This window comes from Heterocephalus glaber, unplaced genomic scaffold (genome assembly GCF_053883595.1).
Source record: "Heterocephalus glaber isolate CG9 unplaced genomic scaffold, H.glaber_assembly_v1.0 deba00001572, whole genome shotgun sequence".
Lineage (NCBI taxonomy): Eukaryota > Metazoa > Chordata > Mammalia > Rodentia > Bathyergidae > Heterocephalus > Heterocephalus glaber.
In genome coordinates, this window is record NW_028258357.1 from 14,095,405 (window position 1) to 14,116,143 (window position 20,739).

General features: G+C 36.6%; 1 long non-coding RNA gene and 1 pseudogene across 1 annotated transcript in view; one reads left to right on the forward strand and one right to left on the reverse strand.

Moving 5' to 3' along the window:
• Nucleotides 1–20,739, forward strand: part of LOC110349192 (uncharacterized) — a 47,875-nt gene extending 27,136 nt beyond the window's left edge. The window contains exons 4-6 of the long non-coding RNA XR_015443546.1: nt 364–487; nt 15,496–15,686; nt 19,724–20,739. This is a non-coding gene — a long non-coding RNA (uncharacterized LOC110349192). The remainder of the gene's footprint in view (nt 1–363; nt 488–15,495; nt 15,687–19,723) is intronic.
• On the reverse strand, nt 18,629–19,510 carry LOC101702998 (26S proteasome regulatory subunit 10B pseudogene; annotated as a pseudogene).

Here is a 20,739-nt window from a genome sequence, read left to right on the forward strand (position 1 = left end):
TTAAAGAAAAGTGCTGAAATAAATACACATTTCTGCAAGTAAAATTTCACTCATTTATTCAGCTACGAAACTTTGCTTGAGTGTAGAGATCAATGTAGTAAAGAAATCCACCTCTGGAGTCACACAGACCTGAGCCAAATTCTGGCCAAATCATTTTCAAGCTATATGACCTTGAATAAGTGTTATAATCTCTCTACACTCAATTTGTCAAGTGGAGATTTTAGTATTTGGAAGTTACTGCACGTAATAAATGAATAATTCATTTAAGGGATAGCCCTATGGTCCTCGAGTGAGCATAATGTTTGACACACTCTTATTAACATTATTAATTTAGGAATCTGTTGAACACTCCTTGTCCTGCAGGGTTTGAAGGCTTGCTGAGAATCTTAGAACAATGAAATGAGGAAAAGAGTTCACTCTCATCAAGCTTATAGCCAATGAGGAAACGATCCAATTATGATTGTATTTGCTGTGTGGACATTATTAGGTAAGTCACTTCAAGTTTAAAGGTGAGTAAGATGCCTTGTCCATCCTTATCAGATTTATAGGATAATACACTAGTTCTTCCATAGTTAAAGTCTAATTATAGAAAGTCCTTTAGAAAATACCTCCTTAACCATGTACTTCAAGCGTTTCTATTTTTGGTCTAGTAAAAGAACTAAAGTAAGTAATCCCCAAAGATTTATCGATTCAAGTTGGACCACATATCCTTTTTTCTTGAGTCGCAAGAAGGCTTCTCCCAGCTTTTAAAAAATGTATAATTTGAGGGGCTGGGGTGCAGCTCCTTGGCAGTGCACCTGCCAGCATGTGTGATGTTATGGGCTCAACCCCAGCACCCCCCCCCCCAAATCCTGTTAAAATCCTGGTGTAGGATCATAGGAAATTTTAAAATATGAAATAATAGTTTATAAATTCAAATGTATTTCCCTCATTGCCATATATGTTATCCTCATGTATTGACTGAGGTTCTTTATCCCTATAGTTTTCTTTTATTACCAACTATACACTGACTTCCCCCAAACTCAACTTGCTCCATAAGGTGATTAATTCTCAGTGATCTTTTACCCATTTCTAAAAATCCTTACTTGAAGAATTATTTTTATTTTAGTTTATTAGCACGTCTGTGTAGCACAGTGTTTACACTCCATGTTTCCTCCCGTTTCCCTCCCTTCTCCCTCCCCCATCTCTTGACCCCCTTCATTTTTGCCCTCAGCTTTTATGTTAGGTGAGAACCAGAGGAGGTGAAGTGGTTTAGTGGTGCCATTTCTTCCTATCAGACAAGGAGTGGTGGAATGATGGGTTTCACAGCTCTGACCTCACCGTTGACCACTGGCTGACCCTGAACAGCTTTTCTGGTTCTAATCTAAGGCCTTGATCCACCTATGAAATTTTCCTGGCTTCAACTTCCTCACTGGAAAAGAAAGAAACCACAAGGTTTTTTCAAGGATATTTTTGTGAATATATAAGCAATATGTACTGGTTTCCAAACATTTGGAAAATATAGAAAAATAGCTCATGATCTTATCACCCAGAGAAAGCCACCATGAATATTTTGACATACTTCTCTCCAGAAAGAGGAAAATAGAAAGGCAAGAAAACACACATATATACAAATTAGGAATGGGATATAACCAGATGTATAAAAAAATAAACAAATAGAGGAATATTTATTATTACTTTATGAAGGCAAATTAAAATAAGATAGGCTTGATTCTGAGGAAAATATAATCACAATCGGCACAAGAATAAACAGCAGAAAACCAACAAACCTGAACACATTATCCAAAACTTATTTCCACGGGGTAGAGATCATTACCATCGCGAGTTTTATAGAATGAGGAAACTTGAAAGGACGAGGAAACTGGAGGATACATGAAAGTAACTGGCAGAGCTGGAGCTGGTCCATATTTTCCGCGAGCCTATCCCAGCTCTCTATACATGTCTGGTCCCAACATGAAAAAGTGATAGGGAGTCGCTTCATCGATGGCCCAGCACCCACCGTGTGCTAGGTACTGGTCTGGGTACAGGGAGTGTGAGAGTGAATAGGATACTGTCCTTGTGATCAACAAGACAGACACTCATCATATAAATGGTACTGCAAGATGTTCGTTTCCCCGGCAGAGCCCAGGGGAAGAGTGATGCCCTCGGGATGGGAAGGCCTCGGTTGGCGTGGACCTTCAGCCCAGCTCTGGAAGGGCAAGTAGAGAAGAGAGAAAGGCTGTCCTCACAGAGGACACAGCAAGTGCAAAAGCAAACTGCTACAGATAATCTACACACTGCCACCTGCACCAAGTCCCTCTGCAGGAATCTTGCAGGGACACCACACTGCTTTTGACAAAAGGCAACAGTGGCTCTCAGCAGCGTCCTTCTTCCATCGCAACAAAAAAACTATGGTTAGGTCATGATAAAAATGGTAGTGCTGTTTGGGAGAAGTCCACTGTATCCTCCCTTAATGAGTTCAGAGGTTCTGCCATGCCATTTGTCTTCTGAGCAAGTTTTTATGAAGGCTGTCAGTAAAGAGCAAAGATGGGGATAAGCATTATATTCTCAAGTCGGCGGGAGGCGAGAATCTGTTCATTCAGAATCGGCAGGGGTCCGTGGGAAAATGTCCATTCTTTAAGCATTCCTGCGAAGGACACCATTCAAAGGAAGGAGTGAGTTTGTAAGAAGCTAAGAAAGTCTTCCCAGACAGAGAATCAAATAAAGGATCGCAGACATTCTAATTTAAGCTTGATCTTAAGTTCGACCACTCCCCATAACCTGATTCAGAGACAGAATGATGGATCTGATGCTACACAGAAAGTCATGTGTGTGGGTAATTAAGTCGACAGTCACGTTCTCAAAATAATCCCCACTCAAGCTGTAACATGGGAATTTCATGTGCAGCTGGGAACAAGTTACTTGGAAATTCTAGCTAATGATGCCCAAAGAGTTTCTGCAAGTGTTAAATGAGATAATGTATGTTATTGTATAGATCCAAGAACACTTGCTTTTTTCCTAAACAGAACATGTGCCTATGAGAGGTGCAAATTTTTATTAAATCTAAATATTACAAAGGAATTATAAATGTTTTATATCAATATATTTTAGCTTGTGAACTGTCCATAATACAATGTAACCTGTTACTTATGATCACACAGAAAGCAGTCAATTTTGTTCCCTTTCTTAGTTTATCTTCCTTCTAGCTGGCCTTGCAAGCCCAAGGTCCCAAGTTTGATCCCCGGTACAAAAAAAAAAGATACAAGTGCTAGCATGATTGCCAAATCTTATTTTATAGTGTATGGTTTAAAAATATATTTTGCCAGCTCAGCTCTTCAACATGGATGGAAAACCAAAAGTTTTATCTACAAAAGCCTTGTACTTAAAACCTATCCTGTTCTTTATTTTAGGACTGTTTGGATAAACTATTTGTATAATTAAAAGCATAGTTACAATTTGAGGGATATGTTTAATTTTAATCTTCATTTTTCAATTTATGAATTAAAGCATTAGAAAATAATATTATATCATAGTTTGATAATCTATTAGAATTCTATTATTTGACTAGTGGAAATCTGAGGCTTGTAGAAGTCAAGCAACTTAACCAAATAGCAGTGGTTGCCAAGTATAATAGTTTAAATTTTTTCTTCTCAGAATTGCAATAACTGTAAGTAATACAGCCATGATAACTACTAAAAATAAATAATAAAACTAAACTTTGGTATGTAATAACCCTGAATTTTTTCTCCTGCCTGGTTCTTCATATCTAAGGACTAACATCAGCTAATTTAAACATTGCAAATAACATTAATTGCCTTGTTTCTCCTTAACTAAATAACCAACATCATTTCTATAATGCATGGAAAATGTTCTCTAGTACTTTAAAAGTTAGAATATTACTCAAGCTCCATTGTTTTAGGTATTGCAAGTATTGGATGCAGAATCACACCTGGGTTTAGTAAATTTCACGTATTTCTTGATATCCAATTACTGTATTCCTTAAATGTTTGTCTGTGTTGTCTTGTTCATTGTAGCTACCGAATATATAGTTCAAGATGATGTAAAATCATAATTCTTAAGGCAGATATTCTTTTTGTATCAGAACACAGAAATACTATCATTCAGCAAGTTGGTTGATGTCACTCTATAAAATATATAATAAAAATGAAAATAAATTCTTAATTTTATACTTCAACAACTTTTCAGCCCTACACATTCAGTCATCCATGTAAAGCTGTCAATTCCAACCTAGACAACTTCTGATTACTTAGCTGTCCTGAGGCAATGCCATTAGGGCCCTTATCTTACTGCTCTACTGGCAATTAAATGCTCTATTTGTTTACTACTGAAAGCACAATTGATCTGATACATAGTCTAGTTACACTAGCTCTGTGTCTAATGGAGTTTTTTTTGCTTAAATTCTTTTATTGGTACATTTTAGGTATACAATATGTTTACACTTATCATTGGGTGTTTGTACCTGTACATGAAGTATCTTGGTTCTTATTTTTTCCCCATTACCTGTGCGCCCTTCACTCCCTCCACCCTTCCCTATTTACATAGACTTTGTTTCCATTTTTCCTTTTCTCATAATTTTTCCTTTCCCATCTTGACTTTCACCTTCCCCTCCCACTTCCCCTACCCCTTTGGACCTTTTCTTCCAAATTCAAATTATCAATTATTCTTTTCAATTGTTTTAATCCTTATTTACACTTTCAATTTCTCACACTAGAGAAACGATTTGATTTTTACACAACTGTGTCCTATTTATTTCACTTAAAAGTATGGCCTCAATATGCATCCATTTAGTTATAAATGTCTCTAGTTTCTCATTCTTTATGGCTGAGTAGTACTCCATTTTATTTTAAAAAACCCACATCTTCTTTATCCAGTTTCCAGTTGATGGGCACTTGGGCTGTTTCCAAGCTTTAGCTATTACAAACTATACCGCTATAAACATGGGGGCATATATATCACTGTGGTATGATTCTTTTACTTCTTTTGGGAAGATGCCCAGCAGGGGAATAGCTGGGTCAAATGGGACCTCTAGCCCTAGTTTTTGAGGTATCCCCATACTGATTTCCACAGTGGTTGCACCAGTCTGCTCTCCCACCAATAATGGAGAAGGGTTCCTTTCTCCCCACAGCCTATCAGCGTTTGTTATTGGTTGATTTCTTGATAGCAGCCATTCTTTCTGGGGTGAGGTGGAATCTCAATGTTGTTTTCATCTGCATCTCTTGAATGACCAGTGATGTTGAACATATTTTCATATGTTTCTTTGCTGCTTTTACTTCTTTTTCTGAGAAATGTCTTTTCATTTCAGAAGCCCATTTTTGAATTGGGTCTTTGAATTTGGGGGGTCTGACTTTTTCAGTTCTTTATATATCTAGATAGAGTCCTTTGTCTGAGGTACAGCTGCTAAAACCTTTTTCCCACATTGTAGGTTGTCTGTGAGCTCTGTTGGTGGTTTCTCTTGCAGTGCACAAGCTTTTTAATAAGATGAGATCCCAGTTGTTGATTTTTTGTGCTAGTTCCTGTGCTACTGAAGTTTTGTTCATAAAGTCTTTTCCTATGCCAATGTCTTCAAGAGTTCTATCTAACTTATCTTCCAGCAAGATTCATGTTTCTGTTGTAATATTTAGATCTTTAATCAACTTCGATCTTAGTTTAGTGCATGATAGATATGGGTCTAATTTTAATCTTTGGCAGGTTGAAATCCAGTTTTTCCAACACCATTAAATAGGGTATCTTTCCTCCAATGAGGGTGGTTGGCTCCTTTGTCAAAGATGAAGTGGCCCAGTATGTCTGGAGTTGTTACTGCATCCTCGGGTCTGTTTCTTTGCCAGTACCATGTTGTTTTTATCACAGTAGCTTTGTAGTATAGTTTCAAATTGGGGATTGTGATACCCCCTGTCATGTCTCTGTTGCTTAGAATTGCTTTTACTATTCTAGGTCTCTTCTTGTTCCAAATGAATTTTTGGATTGTTTTTTCTAGTTCTGTGAAGTATATTGTTGGAATTTCGATCAGCATTACATTAAATCTATATAGTAGTTTTGGAAGTATGGCTATTTTCACTATATTGGTTCTTCCTACCCAGGAACAAGAGATGTCTTTCCATTTTCTCATATCCTCTTCAATCTCTTTTTTCAGAGTGCTGTAGCTTTCAATGTAGAGGTCTTTTGCTTCCTTTGTTAGGTTGATTCCTAGATATTTCATTTTTTTGGATGCTATTGTAAAAGGAATTGTTTCCCTAATTTCTCTTTCAGTGAGTCTGTTATTTGTGTACAAGAAGGCTATTGTTTTTTTAAAAATTGCAACTATTTTATTTTACAAATACCTTACAAATTTTTTTATTAAAAATGATTTTTGATATATTTAAGTAATAATATATTTATATATAAAAGCTTATCATCATACATTCTAATTGGCTATGGGGCACTTTGTTAGCTTAGCATATAATCCCCTTCTTCCTGCTGCTGAAATCTGGGGTATAAGAATCTGCTTATCTTGGTGCTGTCCAAGAGACACATTTTGGTAATCCCAAATTTGTTGGCTTTTTTGGTTTTGTTTTGAGACAGGGTCTCATTATGTAGTTCAGGCTGGGCTTGAACTCACTAGGTATCCCAGGCTATCCTTGAACTATCCAGTGCTAGGATTACAGGCATGCACCACCATGTCTGGCTATCTGCTTCCTTTGGTCTCTCAATACCTTCTACCTTTGGTGGTTGCTTCTCATGCACGGGGTCTTCTCAAAACAGTTTTTTTCTTTTTTGGTTGGTTTTAAGGAAACAAATGTGATCAGATTCCTTTTTAGTAATTTTCTTAAGAATATGCTTTGATGACAATAGAAAATAAATATTTAAAACAAGCAAAATAAAAACTTAATGCCAACTTCAAAGTTGAAGGAACCTCGAAAACTTTAACTATCGAATAAGATTAGGGAGTTAGGTAAGGGTAGGCTATTGTTTTTTGAGTGTTGACCTTGTATTCAGCTACTTTACTGAATCTGTCAATTAAGTCTAGAAGTATTTTGGTGGAGTTTTTTCAGTTTTCTATGTAAAGTATCATATCATCAGCAAATAATGACAGTTTAACTTCTTCCTTTCCTATCTTTATTCCTTTTATTTCTTTCTCTTTTCTAATTGCTGTGGCTAATATTTCCAGAACAATATTGAACAGGAGTGGTGATAGTGGGCATCCTTGTCTTGTTCCTTATTTTAGTGTGAAAGTTTTCTGTTTTTGACCATTTAGTATGATGTTGGCTATTGGTTTTTCATAGATAGCCTTAACCAGGTGGAAATAAAGACCTTCTAATCCAATTTTCTGTAGGGTTTTTATCATGAATGGGTGTTGGATTTTGTCAAATGATTTTTCTGCATCTATTGAGATGATCATATGGTTTTTTTGTTTTTTGGGGTTTTTTTTTTTGATCATATGGTTTTTGTCCTTGGCTCTGTTAATACAGTGTATGACATTTATTGATTTACGAATGTTGAACCATCCTTGCATCCCTGTGATAAATTTGACTTGTTCAAGGTGTATGATCTTCTTGATGACCTTCTGTATTCTGTTTGCCAGTATCTTGTTGAGGATTTTTGAATCTATGTTCATTAGGGAGATTGGCCTGTAGTTCTCTTTTTGGGTTGGGTCTTTCCCTGGTTTTGGAATCAAAGTAAACTTGCTTCCAGGAATGAATTTGGAAGTATTGCTTTCTTTTCAATTTCATTGATGAGTTTAAAGAGTAATGGTGATAGTTCTTTAAATTCAGCAGTGAAGCCATCAGGACCTGGGCTTTTCTTTGTTGGTAAATTTTTTATTACATTTTCAATTTCACTCATTGTAATTGAGGTGTTTAGAATTTCTATATCTTCTTCATTTAACTTTGGCAATTCATATGTATCTAGGAATCTGTCCATTTCTTCTGTGTTTTCCATTTTCTTAGAGTACAGTTTCTTGAGGAAGGCATTGATGATTCTCTCGATTTTTGCTGGGTCTGTTGTGACTTCACCTTTTTGGTTCTTATTGGATGGATTTGAGCCTTTTCTTTCCTTTTTCTGGTAAGGTTGGCTAAAGGTTTATTGATTTTATTTATTCTTTTGAAAAACCAACTCTTTGATTCATTGATTTTTTTTATCGTTTCCTTAGTCTCCATTGCATTGATTTCTGCTCTGATCTTTATAATTTCCTCTGTTGTACAAGCTTTGGGTTTGTTATGCTCTTCTTTTTCTAGGAGCTTGAAATTCTGCATTAGGTTATTTATTTGAGTTCTCTCTGTTTTCCTACTATGGGCATTCACTGCTATGAATTTCCTGCATAGAACTGCTTTCATTGTGTCCTGTAGATTCCTGTACATTGCACTGGCATTAACATTTACTTGTAGAAACTGTCTAATTTCTTCTTTAATTTCCTCTGTGACCCATTGGTTGTTCAGGAGGGTGTTATTCAATTTCCATGTGTTTGTGGGTGTTTTGCAGTTTCTTATGTTATTGATCTCCAGTTTTATTGCACTATGATCTGATAATATACAGGGGATAACTTCAGTTCTTTTACATTTACTTAGACATGTCCTATGAGCCAACATGTGGTCTATTTTGGAGAATGACCCATGTGCAGCTGAAAAGAATGTGTATTCTGATTTTGTAGGGTGGAACACTCTGTAAACATCTATTAAGTCCATTTGTTCAATAGCTTGGTTCAGTTTTAGAATTTCATTGGTAATTTTTTGTCTAGATGATCTGTCTGTGATAGTAGGGTATTGAGATCTCCCACTACAATTGTATTAGTGCTTATTTGGTTTTTCATGTCTATTAATATTTGTTTTGTATAGTTGGGGGCATTTATATTTGTTGCATATATATTTATGATTGTAATCTCTTTCTCTTGGAGTGTCCCCTTCACAAGGATGTAGTGACCACCATCTTTGTCTCTCTTAATTAGTTTTGGTTTGAAATCTACTTTGTCTGCAAATAAGATTGCTACCCATTTTTTTCTGGGTTCCTGTGGCATGGAGAACTGTTTTCCATTCTTTTACTTTCAGTCTATGAATTTCTTTTTGAGTTAGGTGTATTTCTTGTATACAGTATATTGTTGGATTTTGGTCCTTAATCCATTCTGCCAGTCTATTTCTTTTGATTGGTGAATTGAGGCCATTAACACTGATGGTTATAATTGATAGATGTTGACTTATCCTTGTCATGATGTTTTACTGTTGTTGGCTCTTTTATTTCTTATTTTCCCCCCTTTCCCTTTAGTTGCTTACCTTGTCTGGTGGCTTCCCTCTGTTGGGGCTCATGGAGTTGTGACCTTCATTGTCTTTTTCTAAGATATTGCTTAGAATTGTTTAGAGTGCTGGTTTGGTGTTCATGAAATTTCTCAGGTGTTCTTTGTCATGGAAGTATCTAAGTTCCCCATCAATTTTGAAAGATAATTTTACAATATTCTAGGTTGGAAATTATTTTCTTTTATTGCTTAAAATACTTCACTCTAGGCTCTCCTTGACTTGAGGGTTTGTGCTGAGAAGTCTGCTGTGATTCTGGTGGGCTTTTCTTTGTAGGTGATTTGTTTTTTTTCTCTAATTGCTTGTAGGATTTTTGTCCTTCTGTTGAGTTTCAGGGATCTTGACTATTATATGCCTAGGTGTAGATCTTTTTTGGATCATGGCTAGTTGGAGTTCTATATGCCTCACTTATTTGTATGTCCAATTCTCTACCTCTGTCTCGGAAGTTTTCTACTATTACTTCTGTGAACAGTTTTTTTTATGTCAATTGTACTTTCTCCTGCTTTTTTGTGGACTTCTATCAGTCTTATGTTATTCTTCTTTGCATCATCTAGCAGCTGCTGGATTGACTTCTCGTGGTCCCTTTCTACTTTTTTTTTTTTTGGTACCAGGGATCACTAAATCCCCGGCCCCTCCCTTACTGTTTTTAAGAAATCTCTTGTTTTCATGGTCCTTAACCGCAATCCTGTCTTCTATATCTGATATTCTGTCTTCACATTCCCTTAATCTGCTGTGCATACTTTCAATGGAGTTTTTAATCTCCTGGATATCTGTTTGAATCTGTTTCATGGATTCCATTTCTTTCTTATGTTGGGTGATCATGGTTTCCATTTTTTTAGTATGCTGGGCATTCATGGCTTCCAGCATGTTTCTGAGCTCATCTTTTTTCTTTTTTTTTTTTTTAATCTGTTTCTTTTCTAGAGCCTCTAATCTTGTCTTTCATTCTGCTCACCATCTCTGTAGTTATCTGGGAGGTTATTTCTGTTTTGAATTTTTCTAGAGCCTCATTCTTCTGTTTTGCTACTTCCTGTGCTATCAGTTCAGGGTGCCCAGGTGGTTGATTATCAGACTTTTCCACCTCATTTCCCCCAGAATTTGCCTTTTGTGGGGTGGAAATATGAGTTTGTGCCTTGCTTAAATGTCTTTTCATTTTTGTTCTTGGTATTATCCTTGGTTTAATTACAGGGCTTATACTCCTTATTGTAAGTATCTTTGTTCCTTATATTTAGAACCCTTATGGAATGATTGCTTGTCAGAGGTGTCTTCCAGATATAGCTGGTCTTTAGGTTTTGATTCTCTAGTGGCTCTGAGGCTATCTCATTTTCATTATACCAGGAAGGACAACTGATTAGATCAATCACAACACCTTAGCCCAAGTGATACAATCAGCAACACCATAGCATCAGGTACATCTTAGAAAATGACAGTTTGTGTGACAAACTGTGTGAATTAAATCAAAATCAAGGACTAACCCAACATATGTTTATAGTGAATAAACTCTTCAGTATAGCAACTTTACCCTTCGGGATGGGGAGTTAGAAGGAGTTGGGGAGGGAGGGATAAGTAGGTAGAAGGATAGGGGAAGGTTAGCAGTGAGGCCAGAGGACACAGGTGAGAGAAGGAAAAATAGAAGAAAAGAAAAATAAAGAAGAAATACGAATTAGGGCCAGAACAGGAACACAAAGGGAGATGAAGAACAATGTGGGACAGCAAGGGAGCAAGGAAGCAAGGGAGAGAGTGAGAGAAAGGAGAAAAGAAAGAAAAAAGAGAAAAATAAAAATGTGAAAAGAGCAGAAAAAAAAAAATTAAGAGAGAGGGTGAGCCGGTCCCAGCACCCGGAGGGAAGCTCCCCCACCACCATCCCAGGCTCCTAGGGCAGTGAAGCTCAGCCAGTCTCAGCACCCAGAAGGATGCTCCCTTGCTGCCATCCCAAGATCCTAGGGCAGAGAAGGTGAGCCACATGAGCACCAGAAGCACCCCCCCCCCCGTGGAAATGAGAAGACACATAAACAAGCCTCAAAAACAGACTTCTGGATCACCTACAGCAACCCCAAAGGGAAAGGAGATGGAACACTCTGATACTCAACTACCTGGACACTCTGAACTGGCAACAAAAGAGGATCTGGGAAAAATGAAATCAGAAATAATTACTCAGATAACAGCAAAGATTTTGCTCATGGTGCAAGACATGACTAATGAATCTAGAGAGGACACAGATAAAAAAATAGAGGATCTGAGGAATATGATGGAATCCCAACATGGGAAACAAGTGGAATCCATAAAACAGATACAAACAGATTTCCAAGAGATTAAAAGCTCCATCGAAAGTCTGTGCAGCAGAATGAACCAATGTGAGGATAGAATTTCACATATAGAAGATAAGATTGCAATTAGTGACCAGGAAAAGAAAAATTGCTTTAAAATTGTAAGGGAACATGAGAAATCAATCCAGCAGCTGCTAGATGATGCAAAGAAGAATAACATAAGACTGATTGGAGTCAATGAAGAAAGAGGAGAGAGTGCAGATGACATAAAAATGTTCACAGAAGTTATGGCAGAAAACTTCCCAAGGAGGGGAAAAGAACTTGACATACAGATAAGTGAGGCATATAGGACTCCAGCTAGCCTTAATCAAAAAAAATCTACACATAGGCATATAATAGTTAGGATTCCAGAAATCCAACAGAAGAACAAAATTCTACAAGCAGTGAGAGAAAAGAAACAAATCACATACAAAGGAAAGCCCATCAGAATCACAGCACACTTCTCAATGCAAACCCTCAAGGCAAGAAGAGCTTGGAGTGATGTATTTCAAGCCCTAAAGGAAAACAGCCTCCAACCCAGATTGATGTACTCTGCAAAACTATCTTTCAAAATTGATGGAGAAATAAGATACTTTCATGATAAAGAGCACCTCAGGAACTTCATGAATATCAAACCGGCACTCCAAAACATTTTAGACAATACCCTAGGAAAAGACAATGAGGATCACAACCCTAGGAAACCCAGAAGAATGAATCCACTGGGCATGACAAATTAAATGCAAAGGGGGAGAATCCAACAAAAAGAAAAAGTCATGACAAGGCTTTTAAAACTTTTAACTTCATCTCCCTAATGAGTGTATAATTCAATCTTATTATTGTACTGATTAGTATTTTTCTGATTCTAGAGTTGCACACCATTCCTTGTGCTATACTGGCTATTTATCATCTTCTTATGTCTATATTTTAATTGGGTTGTCTATTAATGAGCTCTAAGAATTCTTTATATATTCTGCTCATAGGTTATATGCATTGTCAATATGGTCTGTTTAAGGACTACTTTTCATTTTAATGATGTCATTTAAAGTTCTAAATTTTGATGGAATCTCATTTATCAATTTTTTTCTTTTATACATCATGTTTTTTGTATCCTAGGTAGTTCTTGCCTACCCTGAATTCATAAATATTTTCCCTTATAATTTCTTCTTAAAGTTTTATACTTTTAGGCTTTCTTATTTAGGTTCATTGATCCCTTCAAGTTATTTTCATGTATGGAAATAAAAGGGTTGAGGTTAATATTTTATATACGGATACCAGTTGTTCTAGTGCCATTTGCTGAAAATACTCTCTTCCTCGGCTCTTGAATCGAGTTTATATTCTATAAAATGCTAATGTTAAATAATCTTTCAAAACTCAGTGGACCATATATGTGTGGTTCTATTTCTAGATTCTCTATTTTATTCCAATGATCTATATGTCTTTCCTTACACCAACACTGTCTTGATTACTATAGCTTTAGAGGAAGTCTTAAAATTGGGTGCTAAATGTCTTCCAACACTGTTTTTGTTTTGGCTTTTGGCTTTTCTGGGTCCTTTGTACTCCTACATAACTTTTAAATTTCAATATCCAATTCTTCATTTATAGCAAGTATACACAGACCTGAATTTTTATATATACCTTGTGTTTTCTAATCCTGCTAAATTCAAGTACAAGTCCTAGGGGCTCCTAGAGATTTCTTAGTATTTTCTCTGTAGATGATCATTTCATCTACATATAAAGATTTTCCTTCTACCTTGCCAATCCTATCCTAGTTGTGTCATTTTATTGCCAGACTCTTTTGGTGGGGCCTAGGTTTCAAAGTTTCATGGACAGGTGAGTAAGCATATCTGCTCTTGTTCCCCACCTTAAGGAGAAAGCATTGTATCTTCTCCGTTCATACAAGGCTTTCTCGCTGGAAGTATGGAGTACATGTCTTTGATCTGTTGAGAAGGTTCTGTTCTGCTTCTAGTCTCCTGATAGCTTTTACCATGAACAGCTGTAGAATTTAGTCCAATACATTTCCTCCAACTAGTGACAGGATCATATGGCTTTTTCCTTTCCTCTGTTAAAATGTTGACTTTTGGGGGTGGATCTTCCAATGCTGAACCAACACTGCCATCCCTATAACAAAACCACTTTCTACATACTGCCAGATCTGACTTCTAATAGTTTGTTTTGTTAAACAAATTCCTATCTATGTTCATACTTTTTTCTTCTATTATCTTTATCCAGTTTTAGGATTAGCACAATGTTGAGTTCCTAAAATGAGGGGAGAAGTGTTCGTTCTTTTTTCTGCTTTAATTGTTTGATATAATTTATCAGTTAAAATGTTTATGAGCCTGCTGTTGTCATATAGGTAGGTTTTTAAGCTAGGAATATACTTTCTTTAATAGGTGCTATTCAAATTTTATATTTCCTCCAGAGTTAGTTTCATTAGTTTCCTAAGTTACTTCTTAGAAGTTGTCAAATTTATTTCAAAAAAGATTTTTGTAATATGCTTTCTATATCCTTTTAAATTCTGTGAAATCTGTGGTAATGTCTCCTAGATCTTAATATTTTAATTTTTAAAAATGTATAACTGATATTGTGTAACAGGAAGAAAAGGTCTAAAAGAGCAAGGGAATTGGGAGGGGTAGGGGAAGGGAAAAAAGGGAAAGGAAAAAATATGAGAAGAGGAAAAATATGGAAACAAGGTCTTTGCAAATAGGAAAGGGTGGAGGGGGTGAAGGGAGGGCAAGGGAAGGGGAAAAAAATAAGAACCAAGAGACTCATGTAATGGTACAAGATCCCAATGATGAATGCAACTATATTGTATACCTAAAATGTACCAATAAAGTTAATGGGGGGGGGGAAATTAAAAATAAGAGCAAAAAATATTAAAAATAAGAGCAAAAAAATAAAATAACAAATAAAAGATAAAAATAAAATAACAAATAAAAGATAAAAATGAAGGGTCTCCTTCAGGGTATGCCTCTGCTGTCGCAATAGATAACATGGGCAGCAGTGTGCAGATATAAGTCAATGAGTCTCAGTAAACCAGTCACAGACCTGTGAGATTCAGGCAGATTTCTGGCTGCAAGTCCCAAGTTGAGCTCCCTGTCCTCCTGCAGGGTTGAACTCTGCAAGGCTCTAATGCAGGTTCCAGCTGCCCTTCCTCTGAAGATGGTCCAGGTTCTGATGGGAGGTGATGATCCCTCCAACTTACCAAGTATGGTGGTCTGGTGTGCCTTTATTGCAGAGATTCTCTTCACTCTTCCAGTGGGCTTCAGTTTTCATCAAGGAGCCTGAGAGAGGCCCTCTGTCTGGTTTTCACTTCTGCAGCTCAGGACAATGGCCTTTATGCCCCGCTGTGCCTCTGTAGTGTGGACCCAGGTAGCGGCACAGCCAGGGGACCAGAGGCGGGGCGGGCGGGGTGCGGGTTGTAAGCTGCCTGCCAGTGGGCCTGCTGAGAGGTCCTCTCCATCTCACTGGTCACAGGTGGGCATGGTGAGCTGGATGGAGTGGGGCTCCAGACGGCCAGGGACCTCTCAGCCTGCGCGCCTAAGTCTCTGTGTCTAATAGCATTAAGTGCTTATGACATATTTTTCCTAAGTTATTCCTTCAAAGATAAAATACAACTTACAGTGAAAAATTTGAATGAATTTTGGACAATTTGTCTCTCAGATGTATTCAATTGAAGAATCTGTCCCTGCATATTTGTACAAAAACGTACTAAAACCAAAAGTCGAAACATCATAATTGATTAAGAGGAAGTTGTTCGGACAAATGCAGTAAAAGGAATTATATTAGTTAATAGGAAATTGTGATATATGCAATAAAAAGATATTGAAGGCATTATTTCTAAATGGATCACATTAAAACCCAAAGTCAAAACATCATATTGCCAAAAAAAAAAAAAAATAACAAAACCAAAAAATCTTATTGCTTAACCTTTTCAGGGAAGTATTGGATTTTGTGAAAAAAAAGATTCCTTTCAAAGACAGTCCCATGATGATTGACCACTGCAGGGAACACATTTTGAGGAATCTCATCTTTCTTTGTGTCATACCACACACCACAAGGGTGGTCGGCATGAGGAGCACTTAGGAATCTGATAACAAATTACACCACTTCAAGACATCGATGGTTGGTAGGTTTGCTGCATTGACAATCGTAAGTGCCAATATGTCTTGAAACAACTGTCTACCCATTTGGAGATGTGAAATGAAATTTTCTCAAAATAAAACCACTGAAAAAATAAAATTTGAATTTCTCCTCAGGGGATAAATTGTTCAATTGATCTCCAGATTGTTCCCTTTAAAACCAGTGGTTCTTTACTAGGAGTGACTTTATCTCCCGGGGGATATTTGGCAATGTAGACAGACATGTTTGATTATCAATGGAAGCAGGTGGAGACACTATTAGGATGCGATAATCCCAGGAATCAGGCAGTTATTAAGCATCCTACAATACACAGGACAGACCCCACCACCCTCCTAATGAGGAGTTATCCAATCTAAAACATCCAGAGTTAAGGAGTTCTGCAGATGGATGCTGGTGATGGTTGCACAGCACTATGAATCTACTTGCTGCTGCTGATCTGCACATTTAAAAATGATTAAAATGACAAAGTTTGCTATATATATCTTACCGCAATGAAAAATCAGTGGTGCTGAGATGGAGAGCTTTAAATGCACTGCTAGGAAGACCAAAAGGCATTTAATAGGGCAAACCTTTCACTTTTCTTTTGAAAACAATATTTTAATCTCTTGACTTGCTTCCAAATTTCTTCAGTCCCTAGTGAATGATCCCAAACAATAGTTTCCTCACCTGAATGCCTATTTGTGCCATAAAAATGAAAACAGAAACTATAATTAAGTTTTTTGCCTCAAGTCAATTTAACTTTGGTTGCAGTTACCTGCAGCCAAAAGGCTTGACAAAGGAAGGGGCAGTAAAGAAATCTGGACAAACATGGAAAGCAAGAAAACATAAAGTAATGTGCTCCTAACAACATGAGAGAACAGTAAATACGTGCTGTCTTTCTGTGGTACTAGCCACAAAGAAAGGAAATGCCAGTGTCCACTGCATAGGGTTCCCTCAAGCAAGTTTGTCAAATGCCACCTCCACCTATATGTCTTCAGACCCACCAACACCCTACATAGACCTCATCTGTGTTCACATTTGGACCAGAAAGAATTAGTCACTTCATTTATGTGCAATTTAACTTCCCAAGTTATTTATTTATGTATTTATTTATTTTTGGGGACCAGGAATTGAACTCAGGACCTTGTGCTTGCCAGGCAGGCATGGCACCACTGAGCTACATCCCCAGCCCACCAAGTTATTTTTATTGGTAGCTCTTCTTTCCCATTTTAGTCAATGGTATTGAAATATTTCAACTGAAACTGCACATACTATTAATGACTCTTGCTAAATCAGAATTAGAGAATATCAGCAAAACCATAGCCTCTGACATGTTTTGATACTGATGCAAATTAAAATAAAGCTCTAACATTGGAACATAATGAGCAGAGTCAAAAGTTCCTTCTCACCTTTACCACAGACACATCATAAAAATAAATATCTTATGCAACTTTTACCAAAATTATTCTTTCTTGGTTCCATAAGAACAAATTAGAAAAAAGATGTATATAGTATGTCCAAATAATAGTTTTAAAAATTGGTATAGAAAAATCCTTTTCAAAACACTAAGAATTTTAATCCACAAAAAAGTGGGGAGAAGAATATATGGGAAAATATGTTAACGATATCAGGTAGAGACAAAATTGAAAGAAAATAAAAAGTTGAAGCTATAAAGAAAAATATTAATGTACTAGAAATATTAACATTTTCTGTATGGCAGAGATACTACAAGCAAAATCAAAGATCAAGTTGTAGTCTGGGATAGTGTTTCTCAGAATCACACAGGTAGTACCTGGTAGCTTTAGAAAATAGTGGTTCCGAAGTGCTTACTTGACTGAATGTGTGCTATTATTAAATAATCTCCTTCTTAATATTTTAGTATAAGAAACAATAAAAAGGCACACACAAAAAGTATGTATAAAGATGATCACAGCACTGCTATAATCACAAAAAAGTCATAACCAACCTGGATTTCCAATAAGAGATGCAACAGATTATACTACAGCATGAGGTGGAATATCATGCAGCTATTAAAAAGTATTGAGGTGAAGTAACATATATATAGACATGTGAAAACATCCACAATAGGTTGCTAAGTCAGAAGAACAGCTTACCAAGCTCTATTGACATCTGATATTTTAATAGTTAAATGTGCATATGAAAAAATGATTTAAGGGAAATCATTCAAAAGATTAACAGTTATTTTTGTGTATATAGTTTGGGTATTTTTTATTTCTGTTTGCTTGTTTAGATTTTCTAAGTTCTTTGAATTAACTAGGTGTTGTTTTATAGATAAAAAGACTACTATAAAAACAAGTGTCATTTTATGTTTTACAAAAAATAAAACACACTAGGCTTGATAAAGTATTAGTCCAAAAATAGAAATGAGTAGTAATGATTAGTTTATCAGCTGATCTCACTAGGACCATGTGACCTTTGTTTATACTAAGTTATACCTTTTGGTGATATCAAGGATGCTTTTTAAAAGTTAGAAAATATTCCTTTCTAAGTTGCTGGGGATCTCTTCTGCATTCTTGCTTATAGACCAGCTTTCTTTGCAAATTTTTCTTTTTTTTTTAGAACTAAATCAAACAGGTTTTATTTGGTTTTTTTAGGATGAGGAAAACAAATGATATAAAATAAGTCAAAATAAATGCTCTCATGCTACCCTTTCAAATCATTTTTAATGTTTTACAAAATGCTCACACTCCAAATATGAAAAGCTTTAATACTCTTATAACTTCTGCTGCAATAAATGCAACATTAACATACAAATTTTTTCTGTACTGATTTTAAAAGTTGAATTACATACTAGTTTTTATGATGTTATTCACATACATTTTATACACTTTGAATGAGTTCACTGCCAATACACACATTATTTTCCTTAACTTTACTTTTACATTAAGTCAGTATCTGTCATGCAGCCATCAAAAACCTTACAGTAAATTACACAGGTTTACAGTCCAATTTTGACTCTAGCTTCTTAGAATCAGCAACTTTTCTGACTGCTTTCATGAAGTCTTCCTGAGCTACAAAATCATGATCAGCATGAATAACAAACATACCTGCTTCAGTGCAAACATTTCTCAGGTCTGCTCCATTAAAGCCATCTGAAAGTTTCACAATTGCTTCATGATCTGTTTCACCGTGCTTTGTAATGGGACCTGTATGGATGTTCAATATATCTAATGTTGCTTATTCATTTGGTAAATCAATATGTATTTTTCTATCTAATCTTCCTGGACGTAGCAATGCAGGATCCAGTGTATCTGGTCTGTTTGTAGCCCTGATCATTCTAACTCTATGCAGAGTATCAAATCCATCCATCTGATAGAGTAACTCCATTAAAGTTCTCTGAATCCCTCTGTCAGCTGAAGTACCCTCAGAAAACCGACGACCACCAATAGCATCTATTTCATCCATAAAAATGATGCACGGCTGATGATCCCTTGCATAATTAAACATTTCTCTAATCAAACGAGCACTTTCACCAATGTGCTTGTCTACAATAGAACTAGATACAACCTTTAAGAAATTGCAGTCCAGCTGGCTAGCAACAGCTCATGCTAAGGGTGTTTTGCCTGTGCCTGGTGGTCCATATAACAAACAGCCTTTTGGAGGTATTATTCCTACTCGCTGGAACAATTCTGGGTTTGTGAGAGGTAATTCTATAACCTCCCTTAATTCCCGAATCTGTTCTGATAGCCCTCCAATCTCAGAATAAGAAACCTTCCCAGGGTCCTCATGAGACATGTTGTAAACCAATGGATCCACCTCTCTTGGCAAATAACTCATGATAGTGAGTGTAGTCATATACAAAGCAACTCTTGTACCTGGCTTTAGCTTACTTTTGTCAAGCTGTCAACGACAACTCGCAACATATCTTGGTCCATTTGTAGCTCTAACAATGAATTTTTCTTCAGTTAATTGTTTAAGCACTTCACCCACAGTCTGCCCAACACTTTGTAGGGCCTTCAGATCATTTTCAGACATTTCATACTGCTTGGTAAGTTCTTTTAATTGTTCCCTTAACACCTTCAGATGGCCGTCGATCTCCTTGTGCTCCGGCAACTTCTTGCGGTAGTCCCGAAGCGCCTTATCTCTGGGGTCCGCCATGATGAGAAGCCGTCGCTCCAGCAAATTTTTCTTTTCAGAGAACAGTGATAAATTCAGCACCAATGGAATTCTCATAAATTCCAAAGTAACCACATTTATTTAATGTGGATTTATTTTAACCCAGAACAAAATAAATAAAAACAGCATATCTCTTTCCCCTCGCAAGTAGGCCACACATACATGGAATCATCTTGTAAAGAAATTATCTCCTTTGATCTCATAGGAATTTCTATTATAGGTCATGGATTAAGGCCTCAGCATTTGCTTTGATAGTATCAAGCCAAAATTACTCATAGAGCAAGTGTGCAGCAATGGTGGTTTGTGTGTTGTCCACATCCACGAAATGAGCGCACCCTCATTCTTGCCTGGAAAAGGCTGTGCTGCTGTAGGCACAGTTAGAGTTGGTCTTTTCAAAATGGCTGACTGATGAGCATTCATGAAGGTCGTTAGGCATCAAGCAGAATTTGAGCAGCGGTGGGAAAACAGACTAACTTTTCCCACTAAGACCCCTTCACTGCTGTATTCAAATAAAAAGAAGATCTCCGCTGTCAAAAGTTATGAAGGTCAGAAAAATACCAAGGAGCTCACCCTGGCTGAATGAGACCAAAGAGATAAAATTAAGTATGGATGGGACACTGTTGCTGTGAAAGATATCAATGGGATCCTATGGAGCTTGAACGGGGACAGTGGATTAAACGGTAACAATATGCTGTTGTTTATTTTCCTGCTTTTGATTTGAGTAGTACTTACATAAGAAAATGTCCTTGTTTGTAAAAAATAAACAATAAAGAATTTTGGCATTATGCCAAAATATGCCAGAAAGTGTTATGTTGACAACTTATTCTCAAATGGCTCAGGAAAAATAAAATTTCCTGCATACTATGTGTGCAACATTTCTGTAAGTTTAAAAATGAATTAAAAAACAAACAAATAAAACTCCT